Raw genomic sequence first — 20116 nt, 5'->3', positions numbered from 1 at the left:
TGTTAAAAGTCCACCCACTCCTCTTTCTTATATTTCTATTAATCAAAAACAGTGTGTCAGAATGAATGGTTTTGTTTCTGCTCTAAAGTGACATCACAATAGAGCAGGCCTCACCCACGACTGGTGACAGACTGTTATGTATACCCTGTCTTGTTCCACCGTTGCCCTTTTGTTTACCATTTTTGTCACTTTTGTACTCCTTAGTTTTCACTTTTGGCCCTTTTGTAGCTCCACTGTCTCCTTGTTAGCTTTCGTTCATTGTTTGCACCTGCCCTCATTTGTTTGCCTTTGGTTTCTGTCGATCACCTTGTTATCTTGTTTGAGTCCTGTTTGTTCATTGGCCCCTTTGTCCCACATTCTTGCATTTAAACCCTGTCTGTTTGTTCAGTCTCTGTCAGTCGTTGTTTGTATGGTTATATTTCGTGTATGTTGAGATGTTGAGATGTTGTTCTTGTTCGCTCGAGGTTCCCTTTTCGTTGTGGATGTTTTGCTGTTTGTTCTACCTGCTGTGTGTTCTTTGTATTTGAGTTAGTTTTTCCCCTTGTGGACTTTTCTTTGTGTTTTGCTTATTTGTTATTCTTTTAAATAAACCGCATTTGGATCCTTATCACCCGTCTGCCTTCTCCTGCTTCCCGCACTCATAACACAGACTAATGAAGAATAATGTCTCAGCTTTGTAAGCGTCATAAGTGTTCTGTTGTTTTTTAACCCGAAAACGCTTACTGTCAGTTACCATTGTCTCTGATTGTATTCATGGAGACCAGAGCTGTGTCGTTATTTTATGCTTACTGTCTGTATAATTCATAACCGAGCCTTTATTATAAACAATACAGTAAGTTGATTGTCTTTTTGAAAACTGTACGTTCTGCCGGAGTCTCTCCATCATCAGTGTCCGACTCTGGTTCATACTTATATGGCTGAACTCCGATATTTACCCAGTCAGTCATACTGGTTCTGATTTCTTGTTGCTGTAGTATCCAAAGCTGTAAAGTCACAGCTTTTTTCCTGAAAGGGGGCGGGGAGCAGCAGCTCATTTGCATTTAAAAAGACACACACGAAATCAGGGTGTTTTTGATTCCACCCAAAAAGAGGCATTTACAACATGGTATAATAAATGATCCGTGGGGTATTTTGAGCTGAAACTTCACAGACACAATCTTGGGAAACCTGAGACTTATATTACATCTTGTAAAAAGGGGAATAATAGGTCTCCTTTAAATTCAAAGTAGTTCTTAAATGTTAGGCTTATAAATGTAAATAAATGTAATATATACTATGTAATATTACCCATTTAATCTAAAGTTTTCACCAAAAAAATCATTTTAATAGAGGTATCAGTATTGGGTTTAGCAATACTGACCTTAAAGGAATAGTCCGGGTTCAATACAAGTTAAGCTCAATCGACAGCAATTGTGGCATAATTTTGAATACCACAAAAATATTATTTCAACTCGAAGTTACAACGAAGCACTTTCAGTGGAAGTGAATGGGACAATTTTTGGAGGGTGTATGTGAAGTTATTATTTTATAAAAGCTCTTACATTAATTCTTCTTTTAATTCTTTTTTTTTTTTTTTTTGGGAAGCTGTATATTTGTTTCAATCATTTTAGGGTTTTAGGGTTTGTGACATTATATCCTAAAGGCAACAAAGTTGTAAAATTGCTATAACTTTACACATAAAATGTTAGTAAGAGATTTGATCACACTAAACTCATGTTAACACACATATTGTTTATATTGTGTTGTAGCAATACTTTTGAAAAGGTGAGTATTTTAACATTTACAGATTGTCCCCATTCAATTCTATTTTATGTGCCACACTGTAACCATTATTTTTGCTTTTTTTTTTAAGGAGGTGAAAGTCAGAATACATTTTTGTAGTAATTAACATTATGCCACAAATCGATTAGCTTAACTTGTATTGAACCCGGAACCTGAGTTCAGGGTACATGAACTTTCAGAAGCTACATGTCGATTTCCTGTGCAATCATGTTGTCCACAGTCTGTGTGGACTCTCTCCCTGAATATGAAAGGGTAACTACATCAACATTTGTGAGTTGTATGTAGGTGGGTTGCAGCTGCACATTTACAGGTGTGGTCATTTCAGGGCAGGCAGAAGCTCTGCTAGACTCAATAACTCTTCCCTTAGTGTGGCCTATCATTGAGCTCTTGTCAGGCTGTGACAATACATGACACGTTTTGACAGTTTATGACAACAGGGTTAGCACACAGATGGGATTTTCAGCAAGTTAACCAGTGTTAACTAGCTTAATCACTCAACTTGGTGATAAAACTGATGATGAGGTTGTTGTTATGACAGCCTTTTGATTAATGTCTAATTTTCAATCAAGCTTATAAGCCAAAAACATATGGAAAATGGATCTCTACAAGAATAGATGAACCTAAAATACTGTAGTTAACCACGGTGTAGAAGTCCTATAAATTGTCCAAAACAAACTGAGCTGCTTATGCGTTGTATTGCAAATTCTCTTACATGCAAGAAAATGATGCAGTGTCCTGCAAATAAATAAACGTTTAACTTGATATATGAGCTTTTCAATCTATCCTTTCCCTCTTCATTTTAACTTGATGTCGCAGGTGTAAATATTATGCTTTCTCAAAAGTATCCTTCTAAAGTATGCCAATGCTTTTCCTGCTCTTATAACACAGCAGCAACTAATAATGCTAGTTTATTGTTCAATGCAGTAGAGAATGAGGATATGTCAACAGTCAAAAATGTGAGCTGAAACAATGGAATGTCTGTTTAATATGAGATGTGTGGGTGGTGCGTCTTGTTCCCTTGATTTATGAGGTTCCAGTACTTTTTACAGTAAGGCTTGGTGCAATATGTCCTCAGCTCTACATCCTGTTGAGAGCAGTGACCGACATGTGTTCCTGTGTTGGAATGGTGTGGCATGCTTCTCTGGCCAAAATCTCCATGGTGCTTATCACCGCCATATGGGATCCTGGCACGGAAAGACCGTTGCGGCAAAACAGTAATGAACACACAGGGCTGCATCAGATGAATGCATCTGCATTAAGAAGTCAAATGCTGCAGGTCTATGATGCAATAACATAAATGTGCTCGATAAAACATTTTTCACACTATCACTATTTTTTTAATATGTTGGACCATGATGTCTTTAATTACTATGTACTTAAGCATTTGATATAATGTACCTATTATGTCGATAAGTGTTGTTGCATTGTACTTACATTTAAACTACCTGTATTACATCTGTAGTTATACTGTTAAAGGGGTCAAGTCTTAAGGAGAACAATTTTCCTTGATATTTTGACATATAAGTGGTCAGTCTACTATAAAAACATACTGTAAGTTTTAGAACCCAAAACTTAATCCTCAATGCAATAAATGTAATTGAAACCAAACTGCAAAAACACCTCGTTCTCTACTTCTGTGACTTCCCTGTGTCACTAGGGGGCTCATTAATTCATGATCACCTCTACAGCAACAACATCAATGGCTACTTTACATCATTGCACCCTTGGCCCCGCCCACTAAGAGAGAGCAAGTCAGGCCTAGTGTGGCTTAAATATTCCTGAACACCAAAGGGGGCCCATCTGGTCTATTTAAAATTTTTATGTATAGAAACATGCACTAAACAAACATCTTTGACCATTGTCATGAATCTTGTTCCACTTTTAAAAGACACAAAACTCTGAAAGGACACCCCATTCTGTTTCATCGGCTGCTCTGGGTCTTGCTGTTTTAAGCACAAACACGTCCTGATGCCCATTTGTGCTAATTGTTGGTGTATGTAAACATGCACTAGATGGAAGTCTTTGACCGTTTTGATGCCTTTCCGGTGATGTGTGCTTTAGTGCTGGATGTTACAGTGTGTGCGACTGTCCGTCATTTCACCGTGCTTTGGACTATATATAATTTCAGCATGAATTGCTTGTGAACCAGTCTAATATGATTCAAGCTTTGCCAAGGAACTGTTATTGACGGATGGGTAGTTATAAACAGTTGGACCGGAACACAAACCGTTTGCAAATGGTATGACTGTTTGAGATGTTCAACACTCTCTCATAGCGAAATCATTAAGGTTTCGTGCAACTTTCCTAAATTTGTCTAATTCGTATGATATCGTACAACTGCATTAGTATGAATTTGTACTTTCACTACAACCAATGACGTTGCTGGACATCGTTTCCATCTAATTCCAACATTTACTTGATTCTGTCACACACAACAGCTTCCTATCATATTTTCACACTCTACTGATTGGTTAGGTTTAGATAAGTGGTTTGGGTAAGGGCATAATATTAATAAGCATGTCCTTGACACCTCACATGCAAAACTCATGCTTTCTCCCACATTATGCATCTGGGCATTTGCACATGATGAAATCAGATGAATTCATACGAACGTAATCGTACGAAATCTTACAAAATACCCAACTTATAAAATATGTAAAAATGTTCATGAGATCAGGTTAGATAGTTTATGTTGCTGCTGTTTGAGTGAACAGTTTAATATATTCTAAGCTTGTTCATTATCTTCTGACTATTCAAGGGCCTGCGCAATGTTAGCAAATCATAACATTGGGCGTTTACGTTGAAGTTTTGAGGAGGTGCTAAGGCCAAAATCGAGTGTTTTAGACAGAGGTGGAAAATTATCATATGTTACTAAACTATGACTGTTTTGGTGAAGAAAATAAACTTAAATAAGATGATCAGTGGACCTCTGATAAAAAAGTATGTCATGACCTCTCTAACCTTACCCCTAACCCTAAGTCTACCCTAATCCTTACCGTAAACCCTAACACTAACTCTACCCCTACTCCTTAACCTACCTGTGCCTTGATCTCAGTAGAAGCAAATGTGAATCGTGAGATGTAGTTACACAATAACTGCAACAAGAATATGATTTTCTGCAGTGCAGCTTGACTTATGCTGCGTTAAGACTAATAAGATAAATGTACGCTGGGGGTACTTACACGCAGCGCACGCCACGACACCATGTTGCACACGCATATCAACACGCCCACACACACACACCCCATGCCCGCAATTCCATCAACACACGCCTCTGCACACCCATGTATCCGAATAACCACAGTGTAGCCCACACATGGCTTTTTGGCTCAGGTTATGTGGCAGAGACAGGGAAGGTTTGAACCAGGGGCCCTTCCAACCTCGTTCGGCTTTTGCCAAGTTTCAAAAAGTCCTTTGACTGCACATTTCAGGCACTGAACCTTCAACGAATCTTCAAAGTAGGAGATTATAGTGCCATCATGTACTAGATAAACCAACAAAGATCATGTTTATGTTTAAAAAGAGTCACGATGCAGTTATATGTCACATTTGCACAGCTGCCAACGGTTAGCGAGTCTCGCGTACGCCATTAAGGTCTAGATATCAAGTGAATATACATTGAGAACACACAGTCCCTCGACAGGCAGGCCCTTCATCTAAAGTTATTGCCTTGCTGCCTGGGGTAATACATCACAAATTCTGTAAGGACAATGCTAAGAAGCGCAATGTGGGGACAAATGCATCATAGTTGCACAGTGAGCATTTTGTTACAAATAATGTTGTCATCAATTTTCATCTTTTGTTTAAACATATTAGTCTTTTGGACAAGATAGGTCATATTTCAGCAGCTTGATAAATTCTCCCTTCTTGCCTTTTCACAGAATGTGCACTTAATTAATTACACAACCTTTAATTGGACAGATTATTCCTAATGGTTGCGCGATGCTAAATGTACAAACTCTGAGAAAGCTCAGGAGTCATTATTTTAATGCCACATTCTCCACTAGTCGCAATCAGTATGTTTAAAATAATTAATCAATTTCACATTGCATGATACATTCAAACTAAAATAGACAAATTACACTCACATTTGTGGAGGCATGTTTTTTTATACCATAACACTGTCCTCTTCTGTAATATCGCAGATGTGGTGCTTTATTAAGGGCGAGGGTGTTTTTTGCAATTTTATGATATCTGCAGGCATTTGGGTGTTTAATTAGGGCGGTAATGTCCGGTGATGTACGTGATGGATTTTTTACGGAAGCCGGCTTTAACTATCTCAGGCGATATCATAAATCACAACCTTGGCCGTAATGCTCGCACGAGTTCGTTTAATTAGGATGTCCACCGAGAGACTCTGGGTGTTACTGGGTTTCCACAACAAATGCCAGTTATACAAACACAACAGGGGATTTTTGGTGCTATATTGCTGATAAATATAGAAAGAAATGAATAAAAGTTATGTGCATGTTGATAATGAGAAGAGTGTATCCAGGCCTTATAGCTTTGTTTGCATGAATCTTGAATTTTTTTGTCGTTGACAGTTAATCAAATTATTCTTTGTAATTATTACGCTACCCCCTTAGGACTTAATATAATGCTTTCTTATTGAGAGATTCACTTAAATGAATTTACTCGTTGTAATAAGAAGACAGAAACCATTATAAAGTTAAACAATGTTTACAATAAGGAAGTGGTCATGGCCTACTGTGTCTGTAGGACTAGGGTAGCAAAATGATTAAAAAAATCTAAGGCTGTGAATTGATACATTTTTAAATAATTAGTCGCACTATTGTGATTAATTGCGATTAATCATGGTGCATGGTACATTTACACAAACATTAAAATAAAATCATAAATATATTTATACTTTGTCAACGAACTTGCAAGAAACTGTTTAGTCATCATTTATTTTAATTATTTAAATATGTACGTTTCAATGTTGTTTTTTGCAGATAAAGTTAAATAGACACATTTTAACAGGTATAAATCTTTGATACAAATGATTACATGCCATAAAATCAGTTGGCATGCTGTAATTTTAAGTTGGATAAAATCTTCTGCTGTTTTCCAGTGGATAAAAAAAAAATAAAAATAGAATCAAATGGGCAGATTCAATTAATTATGAGCTTTATTGGTGAGAAAAACTGAAATGATCATCGCCGATGCATTATTAGACACTGTGAATGACACTGAATGCTGAAGTTTAATTTGCTGAAGTTTAAAATCTCAAAACTATTATTTCTCTGGTTGCCGTTCAGTCTCTATCGTGCACACGTTGTGTCTCTCTCGCACGGTTTCACTTTTAACACTGATTCAGATGACAGTGAGTGAGTGTTTTTGGGGGGATGTGAAGAGATACAGCAGCTTGCTCGTATCTCTCCCACGCCTGGCTCACCACTTGCGGGTGAAATCTCCATTCTCCGGACAGTAAATCCACTCCTCTGTTTATTATACCTGGGACATGCTTCAAGCATAATGAATAAGCATGACTTTCTCCACTCAATAAGTTTCTGTGCTAGATTTGGCAGTGGAGTCAAGCATTACATTTTTTTATAACGTTTTAAACAGTCAACTAATAATTGCAAAAATGAACGTGTTAAATTAAATGAAATTAAAAAGTGTTAAGATAAGATTGTGTGAGGAAAATTATTTTGCATCAATTTAGGAATACCATGTATCAACCATAGAATCACATAGAGGCATAGGAACAGTAATATGCAACACAATACTACAAACGCCCCCACATCCCCATTATTATTTCTGTCATTGTAAGTTTGTAGATTCCCACGACTGTTTCACAGCTCATTGACTGTTTGTGTGCAAAGATCTGAACTTCAACAAACTCTCCCATTATATATAGCCGACAAACCTGTCTACACTGCAGAATAAGGGGCAGTTCACACGAAACATACATTCATCTGAGCTGTTAAAAAATATATATATTTCTGCAAACACACGCTAGTCTAGATGGACGTCTTTGACTATTGCACCACGTCAGACTTTAAGTGTCTCACACAGAAATGGCAAGTTTTTTTATATGGCGTGTCAAGTTCAATAGAAATTCAACGTTTAAAATTGCATCTTGAGACGAATGTGTGCTGTTCTATGGTTCAGCTGCATCTAGCTATGTTTAGTGCAACAACAGGTTCGGTCAGACTAGTCCCTTAATTTCATATTTACACAGTGTCTACACTTAATTATTAATATTAAATAATTAATAATTATTATAAGAGTATTCTAGTTTGGTCACATGGCTTGTTTGCATTGTTTATTTGATGTCTGTCAACCCTGCAAGTAAGAAATGCGACGAAACTAATTAAAATGAATTCCAAATTGCTGCCTTTCTTTTCAAGGTTGGTTCTAAAGTTTCTTTTGAATGTCAGGTGAAGTTTTTTCAGCAATCATTTTTTTGTTTGCCTCAACAATAGGCATAGAGAATTACTAGGTGGCTGCCTCCGTCAAATTTTGTGTTGCCTCCGGCTGTCTTCAAAACTCTAGCAGGTGTCTTCATGGAAAACACTAACAAGCGTTGCACTTGGTGGATTGTAATTTGTAAATGCAAATCTCTGCAATAATAATACAAACAAATTCCATTGTCGAATAGTGGCTTGATGTCATTTAACATAACTTGAGATCATATAAAACTATAATGATGATACACGAGACGAGAGGAGCGCTGCAACACGTCTGCAGCTTGCAAAGTGTTGCATCATTGATGAAATCATCATCAATCTTGTGTGAAAAATAACACTAAATTTTCAACATCAATAATATATATATATATATTGGTTTTGGATAAACTAGATTGACAAATGCTTATCAATAATACTCTTATGGCCAAAAATGTTTACAGTGTTCAGTGACTAAAATGTCAATATGACTAAATGTTACTAAAATATGACTAAATTGACTACCTTAAAATGCCCAGACTATGTCAACTAAAACTTTTTTTTTTTTTAAATAAAAAATAGGATGAGACTGACTAAATATGATAAAAACAAACAACAACATTTGACACAGCACTAAGAATAAGACTAAATTAAATAAACAGCTGACAATATTAAAACTAGTATTCAGTTTCCAGGTCATTAGGAGTGTATTAATGCAAAGCCAATATTTATTTGTTTTTAACATCACTTTTTTATCAGTATGGTACCACCTCCGCCTCATTTTGAGCCAGGAAAAACCCTGACAATAGTGAAAAATAAAACATGCATTAGGCCAATTAAAACTCACTTATTATAAACACTTGTTATTACTGATAGATCTATAGACTAATTTAAATGCCTTTGATTTGCCATTGCATTCATGCACACTACAAAAATATCTGCAGCTGGTTAAAATTAGAATTGGGGAATAAAACTGATTCTGGACATTGACACAGACTTTTTGACTAATAGCTCAGACAATACACCGACTAATCGATAATGAAAATTAAACTTTTACCTGCAAATATTGTATTACAGCATGAAACCATTGTCATATCAGACACATATTCTTTAAGAAAAAATATGTTAACACAGCTAAATATATCAACTTCAAATCACAATACTTATAGAATCACAATACTTTAAAACTCTGCAATTGGTGACTAAATATTGCTGTAATATCGAATCGGAATGTCTGTGGCAATTCCCAGCCCAAGATATAATGATCAACCTCTGCAAAAAATTATTGTACTGTATTTTGTTAATTGAAAAATGTGATGGAATTGATGAAGACCAATTAGGAATGTTGCAATTGACACTTCACGAGCAGCAATACTTAAAATTTGTATTCTTCACTCAATTAATTGTGCATCCCTATGTGACACTAAATCTGCATTCAGTTCGAAACCAGTGTACCTCATTGAGGCAGGATCAAATCTGAGAACTATCAATGTTTAACACACCCAGCTGGATGGGAGCTGGTAAATGTGGTGCAGCGTGGTACAGAGGCCACGTAGGCCAGGTGACCACAGCATGCACACGTGTCAGTCCGTGCTCATTAACGTGACTGATAATGCCATCTATCAGTCGTCTAATTGGCAATGAAGATCTGCGGAGGGTATTTTAACCAAGCCCACGTATCCATCACACAGCTGTGGACACGATGATGGCACTTCATTACCAGAGTGCTAACCAGGTAAAAGTCACATCCATTTGTAATGAGCGCGGGGGCTGCTTTCACTCCTGTCCATTTTCATTATGTAAAGTTCAACGCATATGTATATGTATTGGAATTATCTTGATGAATATGAAAACATATTTTTTACGCTCTGTTTTTTTTGCAACATGTCAAAGGCAGCAAAGATGAGCTCCTACCTTGAAACAAATAGCAGTACAAATGTGTAAACAGTATGATGTAAATATATTTTGAAGGAGCTGATTAAAATGTATACACATTTTAGCAGTTTTTTAAAGATAGAGTACAGAAAGATGACATAATGATGGGGGAACAGAATTGGCAAATTTGAGTTGGATGTGAACTTGCACCACTTGCAGAAGCACCACAACATAATGTTTCAACGCTGCGCACTAACCGCTAGGCCACGTCGGTGGTGAAAATACTGAAAGTTACTGAAAGTCTTTTTCCCCCACTTTACAGTATAGATTCGAACTCACGTCACCTGCATGATCGACAAAGCGCAATGTGTTAGAGCACATTTGATAACAGCTAATCGCTCTGACAAAAATTATTATTTTCTTCTTTTAAAATTTTTACCACTTGTATTCATATATAGAAACGTCACAAAAACATTCCACTTTTTTAATTATAGGTACAGCAAAACCTGATTCAAACTAACAAAGCCCACATGAGCACCACAGGCAGATAGACGCAAGTAAATGCCAACAACTAAGCCACAGCTCCGATAGAAACAATCTTTTACTTTTGCCGTATTTCCCACTTTTACTTTTTTTAGGTACGGTAGTACTTGATTCAAACGTATGTTGCCCACATGAGCCCCATAGCTCAATGTTTCACAGCACAAGTATGTGCAAAACACTAAGCCACAGCTCTGATGGAAATGATCATGTTACTTTTTGGCCTTTTTTCACACTTTTAATTTCATATGTACAGTAGTACTAGATTCAAACTTGCGTCGCTCACTTGAGCGCCAAGGTATGGTGAATCAGAGCACATGTGTGTTTTAACCACTAAGCCACAGCTCTGACTAAAACAAATTATGTTCTAACAAACTGCAAGGAAAATTGGCATGCCAGGCAACAGCCCCAAGTCCCTGGATATTTCCTGGAGAGAAAAAATTGCCAGTTCATCCTTTGCTGTCCACTCCAGTACAAAAACTTGGCTAAAATGTCCAAAAGTCCATATTTAGTAATTCGCATGTCAGTGATTATCATTTCCAACCCCCTCAGACTGCAGCATTGAATCTTTACCTCCCTCCATCTCTCTTCTTTTCGCTTTCCACCTCTCTCCCTCACTCGTCCTTCCCATTTATTGCTTTGTACAGCAAAGCACCATTACTGATCCCTTCCAAAGCACAAACTAAAAATCTATCCCGTTGTCATTTGCTTTGCCGTGCCATCTATCATCCGGGATCGGGTGGGGGTAGTTTGGCAGCATCTCAGTGCCGGAGAGGAGGCGCTCGAACAGGAGGCAGAGTCAAGGACTTTCACGCGCAACAAAAAACTTGTCACATTTATTTATGGCTCTAGCTGGGACACATAATAGGACACATCAAACTGCTGTTTTTTCCCCCTCCCTTTCAGTTTTTTTGCACTTTTTCTTCCCCTCAGCGGCGATGAGCACCCTCACGTCACCGGCTTTCTTGTCGAAGTGGGTCACAGGCATCTCTTGCCTTACACATACAATTTCCAAGACAATGGCGGAGCACTTGGGGAAGTGACAGTGACAAATACAGGAGGCCCCACTGAAAGCTGGGCAGGCTGTTACATGAGTGATTGCACCAATAATCATGCGGGCCGTCACGTGGCCTCAGGGCAGGAAGGAGGGAGAGAAAGGGAGCAGGGGAAGGAAGGAGGCAGGGAAGAGAAGATGGAATGGACAGAGCAGCAGAAAGAGAAAAGAGGAAATGAGAGTAAGATAGACAGATGGCAAAAGAGTGAACTGAGTAAATAGGAGATTCAGAGTGTGAGTGTGGAAGAAGTGTATAAAAGCGTCAAGAGATGATAGATAGATAGATAGATAGATAGATAGATAGATAGATAGATAGATAGATAGATAGATAGATAGATAGATAGATAGATAGATAGATAGATAGATAGATAGATAGATAGATGGATGATAGAAAAGGAATACTGATGAGAGAGAGAGAGAGAGAATGGGTATATTAATTGTAGTCAAGTGTCTTGCCTGGTATGGGTTTCCTTCCCCTCAGATGAGTTGACGCTAAATGACTGTCACCCTACGAATTGCTCCGCTGTGTTCTGCCACGGCACTCGTAATTGGGAAGGGGTGGCTCGGGCCTGCTTTCTGCCATGACCTTTCTTAAACTCACCCGTCCAGGGAATTGGGTAGAGTCTGCGATTAAATTACTTCTCCGCCACCTCGGCCCCTCACCTTATGTGCCGCTACTTGGCTCAGGTTCACAGGCTGGGTGAAGGTCCCACTAGTGGGCCCTCCCCAACCCACCCATTGCATTACACCCCAGTGAGTTTCGTCCGCTATAGAGAGCATAAAGTTGCATAATGCATTTGCTAGCAAATCCCTAAAAACTGGGCCTTAAACTTTAAAGGGACATATCCTACACATTTGTGCATTTCATTTTCCTTAGTATACTTGTTATGTTAGTTTCTTGTACAAAAAGAAAAAACAGTTACCTGGATTTTTCTACATAGTACATTTGTATTATTTATTTTTTTAAAACGCAAGGTAAGTCCTGTTTCAATTATAAAAATCCCCTTTAAACGCCAAACAATACACTAGGCTCATGGGCTGCAGGAAAAACATACAGCACCATTTATTTCCTTTTGATATGAAAAGTTTAACTTGCTCCAAAAAATGTGCAATACTAACATTTAACAAGTAGAGAACAGTTTCATTTTTGTGGTGTTTAAATCCTGTCATATTAACAGTATATTTGAGAAATAGCACCGCACCTGAGTGCTTGCTAAATCGTTTTCAAACATGTACATCTCAACTACTGTCAAACAGCAGACGATAAGTGTGTTCTTCATACACAAGGTCTCTTAATTTGAAAATGATGAATCTCTGATATAAAAGACGAAAGTGGAGCAAAATAGTGAAATCTCAAATAACCTTTTTATCACTTTTATAACTTCCATAACTTTACATATTAACTCTTTTTCGGCGCTAGCTCATTTTTTGCAGACCGGTTTGATGGCGTATCGCTCCCATGGAGGCTGCGCCTAAAGCTTGTAAAGTGATATCAAAGAAAGGCTTTTGTGATAAAACATAATAAATGCCAGAAACTCTTACAGCCAGGTGATTTCACACTGAAACAGGGTCTTTTACTCTTTTACCAGGAAGTAAGGTGAAAGACTGCAGTTATGACTGAATAAGAAATTACCATTATTCGGTTTTGCTATGATATTATAGGCTGTTCAAAACTATTTTTTTAATCCTTAGCTGTTGATTGAGGAGCAGTTTGTCCACTTAACCAATACGCTGCTGTCGGTGTGTCATTCATGATACGCTTCCACTCTTGGCGATCGGTGGTGAAATTTCTAGCCTCATCGATGGTCATTTGCTAGTTCCATAGGTCTTCCTCAATGTGTTTGAGCCACGATTTCTTCGGTGCTGCTCGTTGAACCCTCCAGTGGATAGGTTGGTCTCACCAGAGGAGCTTGTGTGGTAGCTAACTGGTGTCATTCTGTAGGTGTGGCCAAATCATCCAGTCTGTGTTTTTGGATTTGTTTTTCGATTGAAGATTGATGGACGCATCTTGTCCAAATAGTCTCGTTATTGTGGTGATCACAAAGAGAGATACCCAGGATCTGTCTCAGACATCGCATTTGAAAGACCTCAAACTTTTTCATATCTGGTTTGAGCAGAGTCCATGTTTCCGAACTATACAGGAGAATTGCCAGAATTAATGTTCGGATGAAGCAAATTTTGGTCTTGATGACGATATTGGCCTTCCAGAGGCACCGTTTGAGCGAAGCAAACGCTGCTGTTGCTTGGCCAATCCTGCTGTGAATGTTGTTGTTAGATGCCACTTTCTTCTCCTGTACCAGCGATCCCAGGTATTTTAATTATTTGACCTGTTAAATTTGGGCTTCATTGAGGTGAACATTGGCCTATGATCCATCTGTGGTCATAACTTTGGTCTTGCCTGCATTCATTCTTAGACTGTAGGATTGGGCGATGTGGTAAAGGATGTTGGTAGCCTCTGCACCGTGTCGGTGAATATGGCACTGTCGTCTGCGAAAATCAAGTCAGTCAGGAAGTTGTTTACGTTGTACTGAACTCTGCGTCTGTTCTCGAATGCTTTCCTTGAAATGGCATCAATCGCAATATTGAAAAACAGGGGGAAATGACATCTCCCAGGCGGACTCCAGATTGAATAAGAAGTTCCTTGGATAGTTTGTTACGGATCCGCACGCTGCTGTTCGAGACTTTCTATGAGGCTTGGAGAAGTTGGATGATTTTTGACAGCATGCCCTCCACAGGGCGGGCCAGTGAACACAGTCGAATGTGGAATGTGTTGACAAATGGTGAATATTTGATCGGTGCAGCCCGATGTGGACTGAATCCTGCTTGCTCTTCTCAGCTATGTTTCTGCAGCCTTTATTGCATAATGTATCTGGTAGTTTTATTTTTACTATTCTAATTGTTTTCAATTATAACTCTCATTACCTTAACAGTCTTTTGAAAAACAGTTAAATAGATGCTGTTTTACATAATTTTTACCAAGGGAGTACTACTATGATAATACTTAATATTAATTACTTTACATAAATACTTTACAATGTAATATATAATTTTTTTCACTTTTCAGAAATAAGAAAATCAGAATGACCAAAATGAATATAATGGACCTAAAAATAGGCTTAATTTTCTACGTGCAAAATATATAATTATTAACAGTGTTATCGCCGCTTCCTGATTGGTCTTCTTCAATTGAATTGTCAACATGTTTAAAAATTATCTGGAGATCATAAGCTGCTCCTAAGCAGCTCATAAGCCATGCAGCTCCTCCATATAACCCCTTACACAATGCAAACCACAACCATATGAGAACCAACAATTTCAACATGATTTTTGCCAACGAAAAAAAAAATCTGTAGGGAGCTCACAAGGAGGATAAAAATCACACCGTGTAGGCCCACCTTAAAGTTATGGATGTGGGTTAGGCTTTCTCTATAGTAAATATAATTATCATTATTTAAAACAATAAACCTACATGTACACAACATGTCCTTATTTAGTTAGCCAGATGTGTGTGCGTTTAAGCATCTCTAAAAAGCCTGATGTAATGAGATGACACGCCACTGAGATTGACAACACAAAAAACCTTTACTCAATTGTTCTCCAAAAACGGCTAAATAAAAAGCATCGCATTTTGACTCATCTCTATGCAAATGAATGGCGTGTTGGGCTATAAAACACACGTTATGTGAAATCAAATCATCTCTATAGACATAAAAACGCTCTGATCAAGCGCTCATTTCTTCTCCTTTTGAGTCATTCAAACAGCTCGACTCCCTCTTCAATTACTTTGCATGTCAGCAGACAGCTCGCGGCACTCGGGCCACGCAGCTGAGACGTTTGTTTTCTTATTTAATGACAGCTGATAGCTGGAGTCAGGCAGGTTATGAGTTTCAATTTGGGTTTGGCAATAATAACAATTACAGCTCTCAATATCGCTATCATTACAGAGTGGCTGTTGCAATATACTGTAGCACGCTGTTATGCCGAGTATGAGTCCTTCATATGCAGTTTGCCATCACAGCTAGAGCTGCATAATCAAATAGACACAGCTACGCACACACACAACATGCTGTCTTTCTTTAGATGAATCTTCATATAAACAAATTTGTTTCATGTTATGATAGCTATTCATTTGTAACCTACAGATTACACTTGAACTTGAATCGACTCGAGTCCTAAAGTTACCACGAAATCAAAAGTGACCCATTATTCCTTTATTAACGTTAATGATTCATTTTAGTGAACGTTATTTCACAGAAATAAACATTCTCCATCCATCCATCCATCCATCCAGTCAACTGCTTATCCTGTGTGCAGGGTCGCGGGAAATAAACATTCTCTTTATATTTATTTATTTTATTTTATTTTTAAAAATGTGATAACTTGCTCTGCCTGTGAAACAGCTTTCAAATGTAAAAATTATACATAATGAGGTCATGTGTCAAACTGAATAAGGTCATGTGACTACACTACTGTCACTGTTCCAGTGAGTTCGCCGATTTGTTATCTCCTGATGCTGGGCCCCCTCAGGAGGCTTCCTTGCTGGCTCCGGGGATTCCACTGGCTCCTGGATGCTTTGAAGCCCGAATACCCCCTCCAGCCCTATATTCAGGTGAGGCTGAATCCTGCAGCGCATTCTTCTCACAATGTTCCCTGTTTTTTACATTGCAGCCCTCCACTTGCTTCAGATACAATGAAGGTGGCCTGCGTTATTGCGCTCCTCACCGGAAGGGCCGGCAAAAGGCTATGAGGGACAACAGACATCCCTGCTGCGCTTGCTATTATGCTTTTCTACGGTGCTCCGATGAGTGTTTGATCGATCGGCTCAAGGTCGGAGGCGGCGAGGATCTTATATGGACTTTCTCAAGAAGAGTCTCCACTTACGTGATTTAATTTCACACCCTAGCTGCGTCGTGTGAGTGGAATGACGACGTTATGTGCTTATCCAGCCCTCTCACCGACATCACAGCCCAATACTGAGCCTATGCATGTTGCAAGAACACAAATATCACGTAGGGAGAAGCAGTGACGTCCCGTTAATGCACTGCATTTTATTGTGCTCGATCTGATCATCTTTCTGGTTCCTGTCTGGTAAAAGACATCGCTCGTCAGTAGGAGAGGGGTTACTGGCGAGAACTACAACTTTGGACAAAACTCCTGGCTTTCAGCCTGGTTGCAGTATGGATCTGCCTGTTATAAGGAACTACAGTCAGTTCACCGCACCTCTGACGGACCTCACCTCCATGCGACTTTTGTTGGACCCGTGGGCTGAGGCATTGTTTTCCAAATTAAATAAGTGATTTTCTACCACACCCATCCTTGTTACTCCCAACCCTGTAAATCAGTTTGTGGTGGAAGTGGATTTGTCTGAGGTTGATGTTGGTATGGTTTTGTCGCAGCACTCACCCTCAGATGGAAAGATGCATCCGTGTGCTTTTTTTTCCACCGCTTAACACAGGTTGAATGGAATTATGACATCAGCAACTGAGACTTGTTGGCTGTCTGGTAGGAGGTGGAGGCTTAAGTCTGTGTTGCGCTACGAAACAACACACACTCCATCACATACCCAGTGGGTCGTTTATGTGTTCCGTGATCTACAGTGGGGTCACTCATCCAATGTTGCTTGCCATCCAGGAGCAACTCGCACCCAGACACTCATTAGACGGTGATTCTAGTGGCCATCACTAGCGTAGGATGTATATCGATTCGTAGCCTCTTGCCCCATTGGTGCGACTAATAAGACGAACCCCCAACTGGGCTCCTCCAGCTGCTGCCTATCCCTTCGAGACCCTGGTCACACATAGCCATGGATTTCATAACTGGTCTCCCTCCTCCCATGGCAACACAGTCATTTTGACTGTGGTGGACCAGTTTTTGAAGGCGGCTCAGTGAGGAAGACAGTGGTAGCAGACATTAACCACGTTTTCTGCATTCATGGCCTCCCGGTCCATGTGGTTTCTGACAGAAGCCCCCAATTTGTGTCACGTTTTTGGGAAGAGTTCTGTCGACAGCTGGGGCCTACGGTGAGTTTGTCCTCTGGGTTTCATCCCTAGACAAATGGGCAAGCAGAGAGGGTGAATCAGGAGGTGGAAAAGGCCCTACGCTCTGTTGCTGTGTCCTGTAATTCTTCTTAGAGCTATCATTTAGCCTGTGACAAGAGCCCACAACTCCTTGCAGTCATCATCTATGGAGTTATTATCCTTCCTGTGCAGCCTCAGTTATCATCCCCCTCTTTTCTCCACACAAAAACCTGACGTACAGATTCCTTCTGCACATGCCTTTAGAAGTGCCGATGCACCTGGAAAGCCACCAGAGAAGCCCTCATATGGACTCGCATTAAGAGGTCGGCAGACCAGTGGCCAAGGCCCCATCTTACCTGTGCGGGCAAAAGGTTTGGCTGTCTTATAAGGACATCATGCTCTGACTCCCCTCACATAAGCTGGGTCCCAAGTTTATCGGGCCTTTTCCCATCGCCAAGGTCATTAGTCGCTTAGCGGTCCGTCTCAACACTGTTTACATGTATTTACACTGTTTTCCACATCTCCAAACATCGTCCCACCTCCGCCGCGTCTTGTTGAGGGCTCTCTGGCGTATACGGTCTGGAGACCAATCGACATCAAGTGGAGGGGCAGAGGATTCCAATGCCTGGTTGACTGGGACCTGAGGAGAGATGCCGGGTCCCAGCTCAGGACTGCACCCCCATAGATCAGTTTCACCCCCTGCAAGGCAATTCTGTCAGGGACTCCAGGAGGGGATTCCACTCGCTTCTCTGTTGCCTCTTCCCGCTGCTGCAGCCAGTCCCAGGATCCTCGACATCCACAGTGACTGCCTTTTGTTATTAATAAATCCCATAAATGTTTCCTATCCACTTTGTTCTCCCTATTGCATCATTACAACTACTGTTTGAAATATGCATACTGCATGTTTCATATACTATTTGCTGGTATTCTATTCTGACCATAGTAGGTCTTTTGCACTTATTACATAATCAACTGATTACAATTATATTATCTTATTTGATATAATCACAATTATTGTGAACTACAAATTCTAAACAATGCTGAGAAATCACTTGCGTAATATAAAATAATATAATATAATAATAACTGTCGATTTAACACATTAATTCAGTGTGATTATTTATATAATAAATAACGTGTTAAAAAGCAGGATGTACCAACTTTTTTCTCTAGGGGGCAGTAAGCAAAACATCAGGCAATGCGCAGCTTATACAAAGAACAAACCACACTCAACAACAGCACACGATGAGAACGCATCCTTACATTCAAACACAGCTTGATGGAGCACAAATCTGAACTTAGGGATCTCAAGATGTGTTTTTTATTACTATTAAACTATGTTTAACTTGACAAAGCAACCTAAAAATGGTATGTGTTTGGGGCCTGGGTAGCTCAGCAAGTAAAGATGCTGACTACCACCCCTGGAGTTCGCGAGTTTGAATCCCAGGGCGTGCTGAGTGACTCCAGCCAGGTCTTCTAAGAAACCAAATTGGCCCAGTTGCTAGGCAGGGTAGAGTCATATGGGATGGATGCCGCGGTGGATGGTGTGAAACCTGGATGAGTGTCTGAGCTGAGCCTGGAAGATGTGCGGATTGAGTGTCCTCCGCCACCCGGATTGAGGCGAGTCACTATGCCACCACGAGGACTTAGAGTGCATTGGGGATTGGGCATTCCAAATTGGAGAGGAAATGGGGAGAAAATCAGAAAAACAATAATTTAAAAAATGGTTTGTGTTTATGATACGACACAACCAAAAGTGAGATGCTCCAAAGTGTCTGTCTGATGCAGGTGTTCATTGATGCATCCTTAGAAAATTCCTTCAAATAAATCTCAGACTGATTGACGAATTAAAATGCCTAATGGATTGCTGTGGACTGTAGGCCAGTGATTGGCTTATGTTCACAATAAGATTGATGTGTATTATTTCATAATTATAAATATAATTATTGTTATTTGAGGGGCTTTCTCAGGAACTATTTATGTTTGTGTTTATTAGTAATTTGTTTAATTAATTGGCATATCCATTTATGCATTTGGCATATCATTATTTATAACAAAATAACAGAACATAACATAATATTCTGCTTGGTTCTGGGTGGCCAGGACAAAAGTTGACCAAAAAGATTACTTATTTTATTTGTATTTGGAAATATTGGACAAGAAAAACTAGCGTCATATCAACTGACCCACATCTGATTTGACCAAATATGTAAAATGTAACAATTTTCGAAGTGTAATTAACAAGAATGTTTGTTCTGAAAAAGAATATTAAGATATCTCTAATACTTTCTTTTTTGGGGGGGAATATAATAAAACAATGGGTGCTGAAGTCAAATGATTTTAGTTATAGACCTATCAATCTCTTTGTAAAAAATAAAATAATGACCTGCAATCTTTCCGTGGTTATTTCTTTACCTGTAGTTTTGCTTTGCTCCAAAATCATAACCGAAAATTGT

Source organism: Xyrauchen texanus, chromosome 25 (assembly GCF_025860055.1).
Source record: "Xyrauchen texanus isolate HMW12.3.18 chromosome 25, RBS_HiC_50CHRs, whole genome shotgun sequence".
NCBI classification, from domain to species: Eukaryota; Metazoa; Chordata; class Actinopteri; order Cypriniformes; family Catostomidae; genus Xyrauchen; species Xyrauchen texanus.
The sequence above is the reverse complement of the archived record's forward strand: the minus strand, read 5'-3'. Positions refer to the sequence as shown.